Here is a 23,355-nt window from a genome sequence, read left to right as displayed (position 1 = left end):
ATAGGTTCTACTTGTGATATGGAATGGTTAACTCTTGATAAGTCGATTCAACGGTACAGCGTACATATAATATTTAGATGCAAGTGCAATATTTCTGCTGTATTATGTTGGAATAATATGTGGATGCACACAAAGAGAGCACAATAATAGAGCAGACAATGAAAAATCTTCGATAACAATGCATACACTTTAAATGCCAGTTTAAAGACCGACTGTAGGTAAGTAGGTACAAGATTATTAAATAACGATTATTAAATAGGTGACACGTGTTTTTAAACTATACAGTGTATTTTATCTGAATTCATAATAGATACACAATATACTGAAATAGATGAATTGCAAATAATATTATTCACTGCACGAAAACTGATATAGTTATACTTAAATAAATATTCACGTTGAGCTTTCTATTGTATTATAATAATTATTATTGTTGTACTATTGAGCCACTGAGGTAAAAAAACAAACATTAAAGATATTATTATTATTATACCTATATATTATATTGATAGATATTTAAAATATTAAAAGAAACACTCGCAAGTAATGAATTGTAATAAATTAAATTTACTGTTTACCCATTTGTCTTCAAACGTTTACAAACAAGGCCTTTAAGCCATTCAATGGACTTGTCGAAAAAAATGTATTTTAATTAGGTACCTACCTATATCTAAACTCGCAAATTTGTATTAGTGCATTATATGTCTTGCGTGAACAAAAAGAGACCTTAATTAGATTCTAACAGCCGAGTGTTATAACTTATAAGAGACAAATAGTGACAAACTTATTGGCTCCTCGTACCTATAATAATAAAGATGATCGATGGCTGAACACTTCAATGTACAGTTTAAACGACAAACGACCGTAAACAATACATCGAACGAATTTGGTATAATATACCTTTACGTGTAAGTTGTCTATGGTTTTTATTTACGAGTATATGCATAATACAATATGTATATAAATCATATTATTATATTCTAAGTTTACTATATTATATTATAATAGCGTGTGACGCTTCAAGGACAAGGGCGCACGCAAAATTGCTACGCGATAAAAACGCATAAAATGTTTACCTGACACGGTTGTATCGTAGATAGATCGACAAACTAAGGTATTGTGTTCGGTTGACGTTTTTAAATATTTACGACGAACAAATTCCTCTGTGTGATACGTTGTGCCCGGCCGGACACGACCTATAATCTTAAAATACGTATTGTACTTCATCAGTCATCACTCATCATCCGGGGTGGGGTAACGCTTTCCCTCATTTTCACAAAACTGCGGACCGATGAACGAACAATATTAATTTTTTTGCCGAACATAATATTATCATGTCAATGTTTGTGAATGAATTAAAAACATTACTGCGGGAAAATAACGATTCAATTGGTTATAGTTTTTTTTTCTTTTTCTTTTTCTTTTTTTGCTTTACCCTACAAAATTATCATAACGAAGGATCTATGTTATCTATATCTCTGTTTATTAAAAAGTACAAAAATATATTAAACATACATTATAATACGAAGAACGGAAGGAATATCCAGGAAAACGGTTGATAATATTTTAAACATTCAAAATGATTCTTATTTTTAAAAACGTTAAATAGTGACTATTGACTTATTTTACAATTTTATTCCAACGTTGTATATCCAAAGAAGCTTTCGTTCCGTTACCTATCCACGTGATAACTTTAGTACTGGCATCCAAATTGTTGACATAGAATTATATTTTAGCGCAAACTTTGGTAATATCAGAGCCACTTTAAATCTGTTTCTTGTGTTGAAAAACATTCATGTGGGATATCATAAACTAGTAAACTACGCACAAGACTATTCTGTCTTCACTTATCGCTAACCAAAAATAAAATTATTTATCGAAAATCTGATCATCAGAGGAAATTCATACCCTTGGGAAGTGGCTAAGTTCCGATTCAACTGACCCGATAAGTCACGTATGAGTAACAACCGAAATGATAGAAATCATTTTAGCGATATTGTGATCTCAGCCCTCGCGAGCACGTATAAGGGTTGTGAACGGTCATCGCACTCCCATCCACCCTACTTACGCACGCCGGAAGTGGACGCCGGCCGCCACCGTAATCGTTTCCGGTGTCGCCATCTTGACTCGGCTGTCGCGAGCCACCGGAACACCGGACACGCGCGCTCGTCGAACGCGCCTCGCAGATGGCGCTAGACGATACACCGCGTGACGGCAACCGTAACCGCGTTCTTGGTCGGGCGGGTTCTCCACTCCCACCGCAACCGACGACTGAACGTTCGCGTGTACAAGAGACGGTGTGCTTGTGCGCGCGTACCCGTGGTAACCCGTTAGTAGACGATGTAGATCAGATGTAAAAGCACTGTTAACGCTGTTGTTGTCGTAGTCGTCGATATCATATTATGATAAAATGTTATTAGAATAAGCTCTGAATTGTATTTTTTTATTGTTTTTTTTTTCGGCTTGGTTTTGTTGTTCTCGTTATAATATCCGATTATCAGTGAACGCGGTCTCCGAGTTTCCGTGTTGCATTACTATACCAGCCTACCATATCGTCGTCGACCATGCTCTCGTCAAAAGTCTGACTTGCGGCTGTGTATTTATATACGTACAGCGGTTCCATAGTAAGTACACACGAATACGTATAATATAATTCGCCTAATACATATCACATATAATATATACACGACATTGGACCGAGTTTAACGATCGATACGGCGCCGGGAATCGCGGCGCCGTCGTGCTAAAAACCGAACTTGTCAACTCGGACACAGGAAACGCACATACGCACGCGTAGGCCGACTAACGATCGAGTTTATGGTGAAAACGACGATCGATCATCGTAAAATCGTATAGGTATCCGTTATGTCATGTTTTATATTTTCACATCACAATAATTTATACGATGTCATTCGTCCTAATGCGAGTATAATATAATATTATTATGTAAAGAGAGTAGGCATTACATTCGTAGCGGTCGTACACAATAACACAATAATATTATTATTATTATTACAATATCGATTTTGCATGTATACCCCGCAAATCACGCAACAGTGAGCAAACAAACAACAACAAAAACAACGATGAATAATAATACTTGGGGGGGCAGTATCGATTTTCGTAACCCTATATATATATTATTGTTATAATATATTATGCTACATCAGCTACGCGTGCATAATAATAATATTATGTTATTATTATTATTATTATTATTATTATAATTACTATAATTGTGGTGTTTTTTTATTAGTATGTAAGTATATTATATTTAATATGTATGTATGTATGTATGTATGTATGTATGTGTGTGAGTGTGTGGCCGTGTGGGTGAAGCACCTGCAGCCTTTCGATGTCAGAATATTATTATAAGTAACGATCGCCAGCAATGTACCTACCTGTGATCCAATTTTCGAGGCCGATAAGCGCGTTGTGTCTGACCGCGAATTTTCGCGCCGACGTCAACAAATAGCTATTATAATATATTGCACAGCCACATACTAGGCTGACGGGCGTGTGTAATCCCAAAACCCACGTTATAAAGATGTCGAATTAAATGTGTTCATCGTTTTTGTCGTTGTCAAAATGTGCCGTATGACGTGGCCTTTCTATTTTTCGCAATACAACTTACAATTCATATCGCTCAAGTGTCTTAAATACATTTTGTTTCTAATTAAATCATATAGATCGATAGTGGTATACCTCACCTATCTAGGTACAATCAGATAAATAATAAATTACATCACTGCAAAAACCAAGGCATTAACGAGTTAAAAAGTTAAAGTTAAGTTAAAAAGTTAATTTAATTTTAACTTTTTAACTGAACTAGTTACTTTTGGCTTTTCATTAACTTAACTGTTAACTTACTAAATTTATTTCTTAATTAACGTGAAATAACGAGTTAATTTTTCATTATAAGAAGTAAGTTAAGTTAATTTATTTTGTTTTTAATTTTATAATATTTCACTATTTCAGTCTATTTCGTTATCATGTCAAAAAATATGTATTGTAAATTGTTTAAAGTTAAAAATTTATATCATTCGAGTCTAACTTATAATATGAAAATACGGTATGAAGTATAAACACTAATCCCTATAATTTAGTTTTGGGTTGGAAAAAAATTAAGTACCTTAGCGTTGTATAAACAAATTAACTTTTTTTTAACTTAATAAAAAGTTAACAAAAAGTGTGTATTAACTTTTAACTTAACTGAGTTAACATATAGTTAAATGAACTTTTAACTTTTAACTTTTTGTTATTGTTGCATATTAACTTAACTTAACTGAGTTAAAAAAATCATTAACTTGCCCAGCTTTGGCAAAAACCCACTCGGAATAATTGACAGAGATGTGATTTGTGCGGGTTCTACACAAGCTTTTTTGGTCATTTTTATTTTATAGTTGTACCTACCTACTATAATTACTGAGGTGAGAAAATTTGACGAAATAAGTGCAGGCCACATAATGTTGCCATAGCACTTCTCAGTGAAATATTTTGAGTTTCTATTCAAATCATATTAACGGCTTTCAACAAAAACTATGAAAAAAGAATATTAACAAGTTATAGGTATACCTATTACCTAATAAAGTCGAATGTTTGATAATCACGGTTTACAATATTATTCGTTAATATTTTCATATTTTAAAAACTGAATAACATAATATTATAATTTAAGGAAAGAGGTTTTACAATGACTTTTCTAAGAATAAGCGATTTCTACATTATCATTATTACTAGAGAACTGATTGACACATCAGGTAAAGTCACGTCAGTACAGAAGCTGGTACAGACATTACAAGACAGGATAGGTCATCCATTGACATAATCGTGATTAAAAATAATTATTTTTTATATCAATTAGCAATCCCATATCTGAAACAACCAATGAAAAAACGCGAGTTGAATAATATATTTTCATCACCGTTGCCTGAAGTCTAATTTGTATTTATAACATATAAGAAAATATGTATCCCTATAACAATATTTATCATATATCTACGTAATGTTATGCTTAGGTACGTGCATGTTACTTATTAATTGCATACATCAAACATTGTGTCGTTCACAGCGTATTAGGTAGGTACGCCTAATCCATTATCATATTTCAAGTGTGTTTGGTTGCAAATTAATATTATTCGTTATATTGTTAACATTCGAACCAAAATTGTAAATTAATAGCAGGTATTAAGGAGAGACAATATTATAATAATGTTATTAAAGATAAATGGAAAAAATTCAGAATCTATAATAATATTATGGTCAAAAAATATTTGCTGTAAGCAACATTTTTACAATAAGCAACACGAGTCATCCAATGTTCTAGATCAGAAATTTCGCAACATTTATTTTTAGGGTCACCGAACTAAATCGCCTAAAATAATTTTTGTAAAATTTCTTTTAAATACACTTACCTATAATTGTACCTTTTTGATTTTAAATTGTTGGTACAATTCATTTTACAAGTAGGTACTTATCTATTGTTTTTATTTGAATACAATAATAGTCATAATAGTTTTAACAACGTTCACAACGTTGTAATACTAACATTACCAAACGGCCGTTAACAGTCTTGGCGACATTATATTATTATACTATTACAGGAGGTTGTGACCTCAAAAAGGTTGCGAACCACTGTTATAGATAACATTCAAATGCATCGATTTTGTAAATAGGTATTTCAATACGATAAATGTATAGTGAATTGTATTAAGAATTTGTATGCTCTAAGTGCTATCAATAAGTTGTTTAAGTATTAAATTGGGTTATAAACGACAAATTAAGCTGCAAACACAATAGAATAAAAATTATAATATGTGCAGTACATGACACAACTATTTTGTCTGCAGTATGCGCCTAAGTGTGTGCTTATTTTAGGGGTGCTTAAAACATTTTTGTTACAAATTACAATAGTTGAATAGTGTAAACGCCAATTTGTACAAGTAACTCAAAATAAAGTATTCGCCAACACAATTTGAAGACAATTTAATAAAAATATTTGAACCTTAAACTTTTGTTAAAACGCACTTATGCATTATTGTTCCTAAAAAGCAACATCTTATTGATTCAGGAACAAATAATTGTAATATCTATCCTTGGTACTAAATTAGTTTTGTAAAACAATTTAAGGATTCTAAATAACCCGAAACCGCGTGTCTCTTCTGAAAAGATGAATGTGTTGCTTAAAGCAAATCTTATAATACGTTGTAGAATTTATTAACATTATTATTATTTATTACTATTAAATTGTCACGGTCCACACTATCGATTATTGCATCTAAATAATTGTGGAGACAATGCTGATGACGAACCGTTTGTTCCTTAAAATTCATCGATTATCTATGTCTATTATAGTGTATAATATAATAATGATTATAATATGTTTTCTCTGTACTCAATAAATCCAAGTCTTCGAAATAAAAATGTATTGAAACAATAGTAACGAAATCGTATGAAGAGGTGGCAACAAAGAATATTACATAACATAACTGATTTCTTTTCGTGTATGTACAAAGTGCACCTACATACATTTTGTATTATCTTCGTGCTTTATCCATCAAAGTCACTGTCGAAATATCGGTTTCGATATTATTATTCTTAAAGCACTCTGCGGATCCTTAAAAAACAATTAGAATTGTATCTTTAACGATGTTACTTAGCAAAAACTATCCTTGTACAGGTTACTCATAAATAGGCCAATATTGAATTGTGTAAACTTGTATTAGGTACTGCAGCCGATTAATTATTCTTACGTTGTCAGGTCCAGATAAAACCATACTAAATAATATGTAGGTAAGTAAAGACTATTGACAAGATGTTTGATATTCAGATAATCGATGGTTCTCAGTTTAAATATTAAAAATTTGGCTACAATAAAATTCAATAACAATGTAAGAAGAAGTGGATTATTCTTTTTCTTCCGAAAACCAAACGTCGAACACGTCAATAATGTCTCTGGCCTTCGCTCATGTGAAATGTTTCACTATATAGACAATTAATTTGGGTTAATTAACGTGTTTTCTTTCTTTTTATATTACATTATTGTCTCGTGTACCTAATATATAGAGTAATTAAACCACCGAATTACCGAAACTATAGGTAGGTAATCAACTGATGAACAAACAACCGTATTTCTGCATAATTTGCGTTATTAATTATTATCGTCTATTCTACACGACGGTTTATACGCAAGTTAGTGTTGTAAGTACCTACCTATTTTATATTTTAATAATATAATATTACATTATTACCTCGTTTTTACCTACTTTTTAACTCAAAGTCGCAGTGATGATAAACCCATCACGTTTATATTATGTAGTATGCAACGTACATATTATATGATATATTATTATTTATTATCAATAGACGTATAATGATGTGGCCACTTGTTGGATTTACGGTCAAACAATAAATTTGATATATTTTTGTACAATCCGCAAAGATATTTCTCATAAAAAAATATTTATATATTTTAAACTATAATTGCATAGTATATTTTTATTAAAAACGCGGCCGGTAGACCGTAGTGAGATTTGATTCTACAGCTGCTTTTTAGCAGCGCTTTTTTCCGTCGTCCAAATCGTGTTAGTTAACCGATAAAATGCATAAAATAATATTTAGGTATATATAAATAACTCAAAATTTGCCGTATCTAATATTTTTTTTTATACTATTGCTATCATAAATTGGCCGTAAATAGCCGTCTCGAAATGTCGGCTGAGAAGGTTCATGTCACATCATAATATAATTTCATTATATTATATTATTATACTTTCTATGAACGTCGGAAAAATTGTTCTGTACGTATTTTTCTCAGATTAACACTCGAGCTCGTTGTTCGATATAGTAGATGCTATTTTTTTGTGCGAAATGACAATTTATTGTTTGACGTTTACATCTCAAGTTGTGTTTTCACGAATTATACATCTAAAAAAAAAAAAGAAAAAAAGTAATAGTTGCGAAAATAAAAGTAACCATGTTGACACTATAGAATACTCTATTGCTCCAAGTTGAATATATAAAAATAAAACTGCATACCTACCAAATGAATAATTCAACTGTATTTGTGTGTATGTGCGTTTGTGTTGGGAACTTAATAGTTTGTATACACAAAAGAAATAGGTTATGGCGCACGGTCGGACCATTATGAAACGAAATATAAATCACGATCTTGTAATTAGGTGCACTAGGTCATGTTTTGCACGAAACGAGAGTGTAAACATCGATTTTCGTTTTATCGTCCACGCGAATGAGTTTTGACTCCACGCCAGACAGATATTCGCAGAGACAATGCCCTATAAAATAAATAAAATCCAACTCGCACAATATTATATTATATTCGTCGAGTTCATATTACACATCACGTGTAGTTTTCTACGCGTGGCTATAATAATAGTGACTACACAATACCGTATTGATATAATATACGGACGGTCGGTAATAAGTAATAGTAATTTAAACTAAAACAATGTGCAAGTACGTATTATGTCATACGTATTTCGTAAAAATTTCGATGAAAACAAACTCCCAGGGATATGTGCCTATTAATATAATATATTATATAACATATTAAATTTGAAAAAAAAAAATCCGAACAATGCAATGGAAATTTAATTACCTATAAAAATAAAGACGTGCGCCCGTGCCCTAGTCACGTGTGAGTATAATATACGACGTATAGTCGCCGATCAATCAAAATCTGTTTCATATGTGGTCGACGTTAATTTTGGCGTATACTAATACGATAATAATATTTTATAAAATCGGCATCTGTGACCTACTCAAATCATAATATCATAAACAGATATAACAGGATATTATAATAATATAGGAATACCAATAATTAAACATATGGCGACCAAGCTGCAGCTATTACTAGACAGTATTTGACAGTAGGTAATACAGTTAATATTTTTCCGGAGGATATCACACCAATAAGAAAAAGGACGATAAAAAAAATATGTACCTATAGGTACATCTTCGTATGACGTGCATCGTCGTCGTACTATTGTTGCGGTTACGACGGCGGCGACGATTTTCCTTCTTGTTTTCTTCCGCCCCGTGTCTTTGTTCATTATTATAGGTGTGTATTATAAATATATTATATAGGTATATATTTATTTTTTTACGTCTATTATTATTGTGGCGAGTTAAGAGGACGGGAAGATTCTGCAGTTGATTCATTAAATTATTATTATTATTATCATTATACGACGCGTATACGACTCGTCTTTACGCTGAATCGTTTCACGGTGTGTTGGCGTCGTCGGACGAAAATTGCACACAATTATAATGTTATAGGTATATTGCAACGTAAATACCTGTCGTCACGATCATTTTACACCCCGGTGACCGCGTCGAACAGACCACGTCTTTGCCATCGGATCGTATAGTCTTAGTGTCATGTACAATAATCGGTTTCGGCGTGTATAAATAATATTATACAGGGTGGTTCACCGAGCATGCTCAACCCATTTTTTCTTCAACAATGCGCAGTAATTCAAAATATGATTTCTGGAGAGTTCTTAAATATACCTAAAGATCATATTATTATTTTCGAATAATTTAGATTTTTTGTACCATTTAAAGAGTGTACAGGACACAATGGTCCACAGGTGGTACAAAATATCGATTTCAAACGAGAACTTTTTACTTTAGATTATTCAGCGGACATTTTTTTTTTAAATTTGTTGAAGTAGGTAACTATCTCAATACAAATTTTAACGAATAGTTAAACCTACTATTATATATGTACTAAAGATAATAGTCAATGATATTAGCTAGCGCCCAGCTATTATAGTTACCTACTATAATTTTAAACCAAAACAATACATATACGAGTATACATTCGTGTTTTGTCTAACTCTTATACAATTTGATAAATTGGAAACAATTAACTACCTACTCGTTCAAGTTTTGATTTAGACACCAAAACTAAGATTTAAAAAAAAAACACCTGCCGAATAATTCAAAGTAAAAAAGCCCTAATTTGTATTTGAATCTTCTCATTTTAAAAACAAAAGTTTGTACAGCCACAGGATACTCCTTAATGGTACAACAAATCATACTTTGAATAACTACTGCATTATTAAAGAAAAAAGGTCGGTAAGCTGCTAGGTAAATCACTCTGCTTACATTCATACATGTACTATGTACAAGTACCTACTATGTTAGGGTAAGATTCTACTTTGGGTGAAGTCTACACATTGTTACCCGCCATGGTTATACGAGTTAATCTGGCATAAACACACGAAAAACTGACCTAACGAGACAATTGAATTAAATATTTGTTTATTAATTAAATAATAAACGGACAGAAGCCCAGTATACGTATTTAGAATAAATATAAATAATTAGTACATAAATAACAATTAAATATATAACAACAATATCACAAGTACCTGCCTATCTTTAATAGTAAATATAAATACAATAAAATGTCAAAGAACTAATATAATTATTATAAAGAATAAAGTCGAAGCTTATTAACAGTAGTGAAACAATGGGTTCTTAATCACTGCAAGACGCAACATGTGGCTGTTGGTCTTATTAGGAGATAATCGTCAGAGAAAAGTGGAAAAAAAAATTAAGTTTAATTCCGAGTGCTCCCGACAGGGACATTAAAAAAACAAATAATTTTAGCAAGGAGAAGAGAGGAGTCAATAAAACCAGGAAGGAGCTTGCGAAGAAAACCAAGATTGTGGGTGTGCAGACGATTTTCTAACGAGTGAAGTATAATAAGTTGAGCACGCGGAGTACAACAGGTGTGTAGTTATGATGAGGAGAGTCAATATTTAAGGCGTATTTCGAGGAAGTTTATGAACTTTTGTGGGACCTTCTCGACATGTATATAAGCATCAGAAGTATGAGGATCCCAAATAATGGAACCATACTCAACTAGTCAACAGCGGGTCTGACTAGAGCAGAATAAAGTGTTTTCAAAGAGGAAAAAAATATCATTCTATCAAAGCTGAACTTGACAACCACCGAGGGCAATCTCTTAATTCTTGATCGGGTAAAATACGGGGCAATCGACAGGAATTCGTATTTTGATAGTTTCATTTTTGACATCGGCCATACTATTATTTGAATATTCTTGATGTATTATTACCACTCGTGAAACCGATATTACTTACCTACCTATACCTGTAACTTATTAGAATACATACTTATACATTGAAAATAAGTATCGTGTATTCTGCGTGTACGTTTCGAGGTCGACGGTAATAACGTTCCCGCAAATCCGGCTAAACTCATACGCACGTGTGCGTAATAGAGTTAGAATCAAGTTTTTTTATGGCAAACAAAAAAATAAAATACGCATAGGTCAATTTACTGCTTACAATTTCATATTACGGAAGTCGGTTGTGAATTTAAAGAAGTAGAAGAAGCCTTTTTTAAATAGTAGATCATGATATTATATACGCTAAAATATGTATAGAGTATTTACCTATATTAACAAAAAGAAAAGTTAATTTAAATTCATCAATAATTGGTAATGAACTGTTTAAACCAGTTAGCATTACTTAATATTCGCTATATTACCAAGACGTTTTACCAAACCAGAAGACATCATAATATTATTATGAGACTGTTTGTCAAATAGAAAACCTAAGTATTAACAAGTTTCTCCACAGTATCAATAAAAAGTTGGCATGAGAGTGATCCGTCATATTAACTATTTTGATGTCTTATTTATTATTATTATTATATAATAAACATGAACTTAATATCAGAATTCCACACTTCCCAGTAGGTATAGTAATTTTAATGTTGACGAAAATGGTTATCATGATAATATTATATTTGCTTCGGTGGACTATACTGCGGTTACAGTTGAAAAAAATGAGTAGGCTGTTATTTCGCCATTCCGGTACCTTTTAGTGGGTACCTAATACCTATCTATGTAAAAGTCATACTTATTCGGCTGGTAGTTGCAGAGGTTGAGCCGTTACGTGATTTCACGAACATACCGAAAACGTTGTTGTAGGTATATAACGCGTGTTGCGTCCGAAATAAACGGAACATAATGAAGATGATATTTTTGAAATAAATTTCTCCGTTATAAGATTATTCGGGTTTTTTTTTTTGTCCACTTCCTCGGACGCGCGTGGTGACATTCGGACAAGGCGTTTAACTAGTCATCTTGTAATATTAACGGCCGATTTAATTCGTACAAACGTTCGGTGTCTTCTTCCTATGCAGTTCTTCCTGTGTCGACGAGAATAATGTATCGTTGTTTTTTTTTTTTTTTTTTTTTTTGGAATCTTGACAAAACGACCGCGGCAACCGGGTGTATAGGCCGGTTCCACCAACCACTACGATCGATGTCTTGTAACGGATATATTGTAGGTACGGAATAAAAAAAAAAAAAAACCGATTCCAGTCTATTGAATAACCGCTTCCGGCGGGCCTGTTACGGACGCGCGCGGAATCGCAGGGCAGCGAAACTACGTATAATAATAATATAATATTATTATTATTATTATTATCATCATCTGCGAGCAGGACGATAGCGCAGCCACTCGGCGGCTGCAGCAGTATCATGCGTCTGGTTTCTCTGCGCGCGCCGCTGCCGCCGAGACTTTCCATTATTCTTCGTAATTTTTTTTTTTTTTTTTATTATTATTATTTATTTACGAGGAAAACAACAAAATAATAATATACTGTTATGTTCTCCTTTGCCCGTATACGAGACGACCGATGCTGACACAGCTGGTCCCGAGAGACCGGTTTCCCCGCGATCCGATAGAAAACAATAATATACTTGCCTATAATAGGTGTAGCAACAGTGTATGGGATTACATTTCCGCGCAAACGATATGGAGAATTTTTCTGTTGCCTCCTCCTCCACACGCGCACGTTTGGTCTTCGCGTGCCGAGTTTCGATACTTTGTATTTCATTACGTCGCGATTATTATACTATTATGACTAACTCGATGTGACACGATTTCGACATGTACCCAAAAAATAAATTGGCACCCACCGTAAAAAAATTTCAATTTCTATTATATATTATTCTAATATCTATATGGCATGGTCGACAGTTATTGCAGTATAACATGTGTTTGAGTGTCATGCAAGTTTTCTATAATTATATGATTTAGAAAAGAGTCGAATTCAATTTATTTGGTAAAAACTGAGCTCTACGCAATTTTACTAATACAATTTACTTTGTTATAGCATTACATATATTCTAAGAATAACGATTTAATTAAAAATAAAAATCGATTTTTGAATTCATATCATAGATTGGGTGCTTTTAAATATCTATAGTAATATTAATATAATCAGCTAGAAGTCATAGGTACTTGCTATGCTAATAATATTACTTACAATTATTACTTGTCAGTGCGATTTCACAGTTTTTTTCAAATATGCATATAATTACACATATTATGTATAATGTATATAATATTTATACATATATTTATTGTAAAGTGTACACTATGTATGCATGCATAGTGGCTCCGTACTATAATGAAGATCAAATCTAGGAATAATAAAGAACTTTCAAATCGATGGAAAGGAAAAAAAAATCCATCCACTCGAATTTTATCCGCTACATTATTATTATGACGTTCAGTGTCGGACGTCGGTGTATATATAAGTTCAAAATAATATAATGTACAGGTGCCTATAATATATTATTACACGGTTATTAAAACAACTCCGCGTATTGGTAAACGAAGCGTACTCGATTGGCGTCAAACAGAAAGTATCATAGCAACATTATAATGATATAATAGAATAGAACCGAATAGCGGAACGGTAAGCGACGAACAACAACAACCTTGGCATTGATAATGACGAATAATAATACATATTTTGTGTATTAAAATAATAATCGAAATAATTGTGCCAAAAACGATAGTTTATTTTTTAAATTTCCATTCTATATAAGTACCTAGTATAGGTATAAACTAGGTATAATATTAATTTTCCAAAACAACTCTATTATAATTTTCTATAAATTTGGTGGGGTCTAAGAAATTATATTATAAACGTATAGCTTATATAGGTCTGTTGTGGAGCCAAGTGCGATGACCCATATAGTGTAATCAAACACCGGCCAATCTTTAGCGCGATACTAGTAAACGGAAATGGGAAACCGCTACAGCTCTTCTATAGTTTACGCAACAGTCGACGTTAGTAGACAATTGACTGCTGTACGAACCAACCTGACTTGAATAAAAAAAAATATTTAACGTGAGTTCCGCGCTAAGATGATTTTCAATATGTATAATAATATAAGCTCAAAATACAATACGAATAAATAATAATGTTCGAGTTTGGTAAGCCCAGAAGTACTTAACCATTTCACTAGGGCACTCCGATAATATTGGCCATTCGAGAAATATTAGACTTTTCACAAAAATCGCTTTGTCTTAGTAGACCTTTTTGAATTTATTATTCCATGTTTTTCCGCAAACGTTCTGCATTGTTTTAGGCCTTTCGCATAAATACCAATGGCAGTTATATCTTTTAGTAATACTATTTGAAAATTATGAACAATTAAGGTATTCGCATTATAATATCTTGTAAGACACGATATTTCATCATGAACAAAAAACTTGGTAAAAATAAATGAAATATTATTATTTTTTTTTAATATAAAAAAACTATTATTTTAAGATATTAAACATGATAGGCAATGTAATAATACATAATAAAATTAATATTTATAAATATCATGTTCTTACAATGTGCATTACGTAATTTTACATCTTAAAATATTTGGTCCCTGTGCAAAGAGTCTAGAATATTAAAGGCTGTTTATGGAAAAAAATTATTAATTCAAAACTGGCCACCCCTTTGCAAAGAGTCTAGGATTTTCGCAAAAAGACAAATTTCTCGAATGGCTTATATATTATGTACTATTATACCTATGCTATTTGTCGTTATTAGTATAATATTATCATTAGGTACGTCACACAGTGATTCGAAGTTTCGAAACATTAAACCGTAAATATTGTGAATAAGGAAGATATTATGAAAAACACATTACAGTAAAAATGGTTGAATAGAAAAAACTCTCGCTTTAAGTTTGAAATTTAAATTTCGTGGTCGAGAATATAAAATGTCGACCATAGAATTTGGGTCCGACGTACCTATATTTCAAACGGAACGTTATTTAAATAATAATGCGTCTACATAATATTATACGTACCATTATTGTTGTCCGAACTGTATATGAATGCGTACAATATTATGTGCGTATACAATAATAATATAGTATAATGTACGTTTCAACATACATATGGTATATGGCACACACGCTGACACCCAGCAGCAATATTATAGTCTGGTGTCATAGAAAACGGAATAAGAAAATTACTCAAACACAATAATATGTGGAGTGTGATAATAAATAATAAAATTAAGCGCCGAGTCTGCTTTGGCAATATTTAGTGCAGTTCGTTGTTATTATCGCACTCAATATGAGATCGGCCTAATAAAATAATAATAATATGCAAATGCATGACGAGCGCCGCAGAATTGATGATATGTATGTATATATATTTTTTTAGACGTTGTTGTTGGTTTTTATTATTATTAACAGCTACAATAGTCGTACACTCGTGAAATGAGGTTGTTGTTAAAATAATAATAATAATAATAATATTATTGGTAGTTAGAATAGAGTACCTACTATTATACCGATTACCCATTTTACAGAAATAAATAATATATCTGAGCTTGTGGAGTCGCACCAAAGGTTAAACGCGATATTTACCACAATAATATGATATTAAATGGTATATTACATTTACTAGTTGGGCAACTATATAATATGATCTGTACACATTATTGTTTTAAGTTAAGTTAGGTTAAATTCATTTTAAAGAAATTGTTTGTAAAACGATGTTTTCTTAACAGTTGCGTAATCACGTTTATTGTAGAACATGTAAAACCTTAAATCGATGTCCCTATAATTTCCTATACATAACTGGTTATTTACTAAAACATAATTATTAATAACAAAATATCTTCAAATAAATGTTTTGCACTATGTTCTTTATGGTCTGAAAAATTAAATGTAAACAAGTTATGTTGTACAAACAATCATGATCGAATGTATACAATAAACTAGTAATATTATTATGAATAATACTTTTTAACCAAAAATAATCGGTAGTTTGCAAGAACTTTTGTGCACGTATATTTTTTGGCACAAGTCGGAACTCATATAATATAATATGATTTATGAATCATTAAATTTACTAACCGTTAAAAGTTTATGCGTGAATTTAATTTTTACTACCAAAACATTTATCCGTACGCTAGTAAAAATTCCGACAAAAATACAATATATCGCGTAGGTAGTAAAATATTATTATGTCGTGACAAAACATCGGTCGGCAATAATGCAGCAGTTGGCGCCTTTGTGGTCATAATAGTAATAATAATAATAGCTTTAATTTTGACCATTATTATTATTGCGTAAACTTAATATTATTATTGCTGTTGTTACGCGTTTAGTGGAGATAGCGGTTGAGATCGACAATTTATTATGTGGCTCTATATTATTATTATTATTATAATATGAGCGTTCGCCATGATTCATTACTCGGTTATTGCGCGCGTGGAAAAGTTGGCGCTAACCCCATGAAAATCAAAACTGATGGCTCAATACTTTTTGCGATTAGCGAGTCATCAGGATTATTGATTTCGAGGGTTTTGCCGAACGAGAGGATTTTGATTTTCTAATACTAGCTTTTCGCTGTACGGTACAAGAATAACATATACAAATTATAGGTAAACACATGCGGTATAGGTACTTACAGTGACGGATTATCTGTATTTTTCTGGGGGTGGGGGGACGGGTCCTGTAAAATAATATGTATTTCAATGGTATTATTTGCAGTATTTCCGTCAAAAACATTAAACAACTATACTAACAGTATTTTCTTTTTTTAAATATATTACATATCGGTATCTAGGCGGGGGAGTCCAGGAGTCCGTGCCCCCCCCCTAATTAATCCACCACTGGGCACTTAAACCTAATTTACATTCGTACCACTGCGGTTAAGTCTGTCCCGACCATAACATTATCCGTCAACGAGTGTCGAACGAGTGAAAATGTCGCCAGCTTAACACCTGTAATTAAAATACATAATAATCTGTAGATGGTCTATATTATAGTCTAGTAACCGTATACAAAACGTGTATGTATGTATATATAATACATGTCATTCTAATAATTGGTAACAAGAGATTAATCGACCGAACCGTGATCATAAAAAAAAAAAACTGATATTATTAAGTATTATTTATTATTATAAAGTTTTTTATAATCGTGACAGAACACGACCGACTACTGGTTCTGAAATACAGGTTTGTGCGTCACAAATCATAATAATCTATTGCCATCGACTGTAACGGTCAATCTTGCGCTCGGAAATAAAATCGGGAAAAATACCATTCTTATCGCGGCGGACCGATAGTGTCCCGAGTCCAAGATAGTTGTAGTTGTGATTATGAGTTTTTCCGCGATGATCTGTTCGGCGACATCGGAAACCCGCGTATTCGCGTGTTACGATTATAATATAATATTATAGATGTTTACAAAAGATTACGGAAATGAGAAAAACGAAAGAAACGTTTCTACTATATAATATACGGTACTTGCGTGTATTATTATTACTGTGCACCGCAGCGTAATAATAATTACAGTCGACCGGTCTCACTCGTAAACGGTTTTAATTAAAACGCGTTAGTGCACATAATAACAATATTATTATCGTACGGTGAAATTGCAACGAATATCAATCGCGGTTTTTTCTTTTTTTTTTTTCTTTTTACCATTTACGCCCGTAATAACATATGCACGTGGATTATTATAATACACTATACGCGTGCATATTAAGTACCCATATTTATAATATTTTATTTGCTATTAATAATCACTTATTATAAAACGTCGCGCGCGCGTGTACCGAGACCGCTCGTGAGCCGTAATAATAATATTACTATAATATACTATGTCCGCAGTCCAAACGTGGTGAAAACCTCGGCGATTGCCACCGCCACCTCCGGAACAGTATCACATATTATAATAATGTAATCGACGCGATTCCGGTACACGATGATAGACCCGGCCGATCGTAATTATTATTCAAACATCGAGTTCCGCCGGAGTTTTGTGTCGAACGTAATAATGTTTTAAACGCAGGTATATTATAGAAAGCCGTCCGAGCGGTGCAGCCGGCGGAGCTGAAAATCGTTCGATTCGCGGCAAAAACGACGGCCACCACATTATAATGATAATATTATAATATTATAGGTACCAATTTGCGATATGCCTCACTAAGAATATTCCAAACGAGGAACATAAAGAATATTCCGGAGATGATTCCGGAACTGTAAACTGCGAATATTCCCAATTATTAGTTCATTCGACCAATGACGTGCCCGGGAATTTTCAACGGGGCGATTTTATAAATTAATAAATAATAATAACAATAATACATATTTAAATTAATCGAGGTGGTGCGGTACCGTATACGCAAAGAAGGAGATTTATGGGACAAAGGGACGACATAACCCTTAACCACCCACTACCCACAAACACCACTGAACACGACAGTATCATAATATAATAGCAGTGGCGTAACCAGGGCACCCCTGGGGCTTTGGGTTTTTAAACACCTCCTAATCGGTCGTAAATATGTAGCGTATGATTAAGATTTCTACAAAATATGCTGTATACGTGGCTCTATTTCATAATTGATATTATTAATATTATGAAGACTGATGACTATGAAGATAAGTGTGTAAAGTCTCCCACATGTTCGAAATGTTAAAATATAAAATTAATAGATCCCCTCCTAGAAAAAATATCCTGGCAATGCACCTGAATAGTACAAATTACTGTGGCTAGGGCAACTGTATTTTATTTCACTTTAATCTTAAAATCTAATCTTACCACTCGGCAATGACGACTGTCATTTAAGTATATAACTGGAATTTAAATTGTATAATATTATGTATGTTGTTTCATTGATTATAAACAGTATTATTTAAAATCAATAGTGTTGTATGTAATATATTTTTGGAATCACCAACTTTTAATATATTTGCGCAGAATTTAAATTAAATATTCAAACATCTAAACAATGTGTACATTATAATATATACAACTTCCTATCTTGGAAATTTCCAAAATTACATTCACGGGTATTTGCTCATCACTACCTTTACATACATTATCTGTAGATGTTACAATATATCAAATTTCAAGGGGGGCGAAAGTGGGGTTTCCGACCCCGTCATTGATGAGTGATCGCAATATACCTTAGAGCCGACCCAATACCAATGTTTTTTTTTCCTATGTCCGACAAACAACCGATGTAACATTGTACAATGATTGGTCGAAATGAATCCACAACAGCGTATCCGATTGTATAAAGCAGATGTCTCCAAGCTTCCGGCCAACCAAGTTAATTGATTTTTTTGAAAATATATTAGTTTTTATTGTTTTAATTTATTAATTAGGTAATAGAAATAATTCTTTTATAATTTCTTTAACCACGCTTTCCTCTTACCTCTCTAACCCTATCTAAAAAAATGTTTGCCGTGATGCCAACGCGTATCAATAATTTGGCTCGTCGTAAAAAAAAATGTAGATACTATTGTAGGTATACATAATATCCCTTATAATATAATGTATATAATGTATAGACTCGATGTCCGAAGTGACATCGTCATAATATAATAATTAATAATTATTAATTTCCTTTGGTAATAAAGGAGTAAGTATTACGTAGTTAGTGGTTACAGGGCATAATATTATTCACCATATATCTGCCTACATCATGCTATATTGTTTAAATAGTGATATTGACAACGAGACGACATCGTTTTGGATGACCAAAATCGGTTGGCAGGACCGAAATATCTGTGTTCGTTCTACAGAAATCAGTGTACAACATAATAATAATATGTACTACACATAACTACGCGTACTTAATATAATTCAATATAGGAAGGTACAGCGAAATATCGGTTATCGTGCAAGCACGGTCAGACCAGTCGACCACTTTCAATGCCGTTCGTAATAATGGATGAAAAAAAAAATCGTTCGACACGACAGCAGCTTTCCTACATAAATGCGTCCGCAGACGAATGCTATCGCGTGAACGCAACGACTAAGTCTCCACTTCTCCCGCCATCGCTGACATTACAGCCTGCACGCCACTACAATGTACCTATATTATTTGGTATTTAAGTCGCATTTACCATAATATTATTAAACGTTCAACAAAACGAATGTATTCATAGGTATGCGCAGAGCGCGTTTTAAGACAGCAATATTAAAACAATACAACACAATAATAAAACGACAAACCGTATTTTATGCGTTTTTTTTTTTGCCAAATTATAATGCAGTTTTAGATAAATCAATATTCAAATATTTTATTTCATTGATTTTTAACTGACAACCACAAAACCGTAATTACTATAAAATAAAAATGTTTTTCATTCGAGTGTAACATAGTATAATTACTAATTTTATCATCACAATAATATTAATAATATTATATACAACATACGGTGGCGGGTGGATATTGTTTTTTTTTTCAGAATTGGAGTACTTTTTAAAGTTTTAAATTCAATAAATATTCATTTAACTTGCTTATATTTATTAATAACTAATTAGAATTTGCTGTAAAACTATACTGAATGTTTGCGTATATTATAATAAATTTACAACAATATTCGTGGGTCAAATTTCTACAAATCATATTGTTAAATATTACTATATTAGTCAATAATGATAATGGTAATATTAGTATGCGTTTCATAAAAATATTTAAAATTTAATATTATACGGTATCTGACGTCTACCATTACAAGGATAAGATCAAGTACACTGTTTACATATATCTGCACGACTGCACTGAAAATGTATCTCGATTCGTTCATATCGGCTGGTACCGATTTTCATTTATTTTTTATCACTACATACCAAAAAAAAAAAAAGAACAGAATAAATTATTATGCTGTTGGTTAGTTGACCTGCGCTTTGTTTTCTCTGTAGCATACGTCCGTTTTATATATTGTGGTATACGATGTAAGGACTTACACGGTTATGTATATTTCTTAAATAAATTAGGACATTAGGTACACGCATTTCGTCTAAATCCGTTTGACTTTCCGGTACTTTACTCCACATGGTGCTTACTGCTGCTTATATCTGTATAAAACAAAAACAAAAAAAAGAAAACAATTTTTAAATTACAATATTATTATCATAATGATATACACACGCCACTGTGGCGATTGTTTTCACGAATTTCCCTCCAAATAATATAAATCACTCACGTGACTGCTGCAGAGAGCACACACGCATTATAATACAGACTTACAATACAGACGCTGCGTACGGACGAGACCAAAGTTTCGCGTGCATATATATATAATATATATGTATAAATATTTAGTTTAAATATCATTACACTATTTTATTCTTTGTTCGGGCCGACCTACATTCGTAACTTCGTTACACGAAATCGGTAAATAATAATTTACGAGTGAAGGGGAACGCGCTGGCTCTGTGTGTGTGCGTGCGCACGTGTGTGTGTGTGTGTGTGTGTGTGTGTGTGTGTGTGTGTGTGTAACGGTTCACGATTTCCAGCCAATGTTTCTGATACGGACCTTGGAAAACAACAGCCCATAAACGGTGTACGACGAGAATCTTTCGCGAGGTCCAAATAAAAATAAAATTTTAAAAAAGACTGCAGACTTCTCTGCGGAAAACCGCCCCCTCCGCCGCATTATACATAATATTATGTGTCTTTTGCGTCAAAAATATTATTTTTTCTCCTTACACGTAGTCGCAACAACCCTATTTGTACAAAGAATAAATGTGGATATATGTGAGTATATAATGTAATAGCATTGTATAAATTACATATTTTATTATATAGTTTGATCGATTCTCGGAGAACTTCAACAATACCTAATAATAATAACACGAGTGGAAAATTGTATGGCGTGCGTTGTTTAAAGTTATGGCTAAGAATTAAACTATTGTTCAACCTCTTTAAGGGGGGAGGGGCGAGGGAGTAGTGATGCGTATCGCTTAGTGTCAAAAGCAATTTTCGTTTAAAATATAATGTTATCTTCTAACAATTTTAATAACAAATGTTCGGTTTCAAGTATAACTGTCTTAAACTAACATTTTCTTAACTAACACCCACTTAAAATATTTCCTTGCACGATCCGCATGCCAGGGAAATATAAATTGTAATGTATAATGTATTCGCGTAAATAATAGAAAAATTCCTACTTGTTTTCTTCGTCGATATCGACAACTTTATTTTATTTTCAATTTTTCAATTGTCGTACAACACCTATTATTATATTATTATATGATTTACTCGAGTGTTAACACCGATCGGACACGATCATCTATCATCCTCAATTTCTCATCATACCTATATTATTTTATTTGCCGATTCCTCACGCTCAACCGAAATCCAGGCCAAAACGTTTTTTTTCGAAATTAACATATTTTAATATATTATTACTACTATAAATTTATCATTAATTTTCCACCGTTGATTTTTTGCATTTTCAATGGCAGACACGTAAATATGATACCAGTTCGAATTCGCTTAGTGTTACAATACAAGCACAACGAAGCAGATTATTTACAAAAACTAAATCGTTTTATAATTCAACATTTTTTTATTTTTTATAAATATTTTGATTTAGCGAACAAAACCTTAAATACGAAAAATGTAATTTTAATTGTATTATTCGAGAGACGTATAATTTTGTTATTATTTTATATTTGTTTCAGTTAATCATTAAGAACTTTTTTTTTGTATTTACGTGAAAATTTCTTTTTATACCTCATTATGAAACTTTTTTTTTTGTTTTGCACAGTTTTCATAAAAAAGTTTTCACGTTGTACTCTTACATTACCTACTGATAAGGTCTTTTGTAATTTGTCGTATAGTTTCTCACGTTTGATAATAATAAATGAAATTATCATTCAACATACAACAACAAAAAAACTCAAACATCTAAGACCATTGAGGCCAAATGTTCAGTGTAAATCATTTAAATGTCATTATTTGATGTAATAATAAAACAATTATTAATCAGGCATAAATAGTAAGAGAAAATCGGAGAAGCCCAATTGTAGCCCGAATTTAGTTAGCCTTATATTGTGTCCAAAATATAAGTATCCCTATCATTGTGACCTAAACGTAAATAAATACACATTGTATTAAAGAATGACGTATAAATAAAATATCACAAAAATATAATATAGTTTTAATTTTAATTATTTTACACGTCATTACCCACATAAAATTATAACATAAAAATAATTGATTTTTT

General features: G+C 32.1%; 1 protein-coding gene across 1 annotated transcript in view; it reads left to right on the top strand.

Annotated features, from left to right (window-relative positions):
* The first annotated feature begins 2,314 nt into the window (after nt 1–2,314).
* LOC132950631 (uncharacterized) overlaps nt 2,315–23,355 on the top strand; it is a 35,667-nt gene continuing 14,626 nt past the window's right edge. Inside the window, exon 1 of the mRNA XM_061022152.1 lies at nt 2,315–2,624. The gene's annotated coding sequence lies outside the window, so the exon portion shown is untranslated. The remainder of the gene's footprint in view (nt 2,625–23,355) is intronic.

This window comes from Metopolophium dirhodum, chromosome 8 (genome assembly GCF_019925205.1).
Source record: "Metopolophium dirhodum isolate CAU chromosome 8, ASM1992520v1, whole genome shotgun sequence".
Lineage (NCBI taxonomy): Eukaryota > Metazoa > Arthropoda > Insecta > Hemiptera > Aphididae > Metopolophium > Metopolophium dirhodum.
The sequence above is the reverse complement of the archived record's forward strand: the minus strand, read 5'-3'. Positions and strand labels throughout refer to the sequence as shown.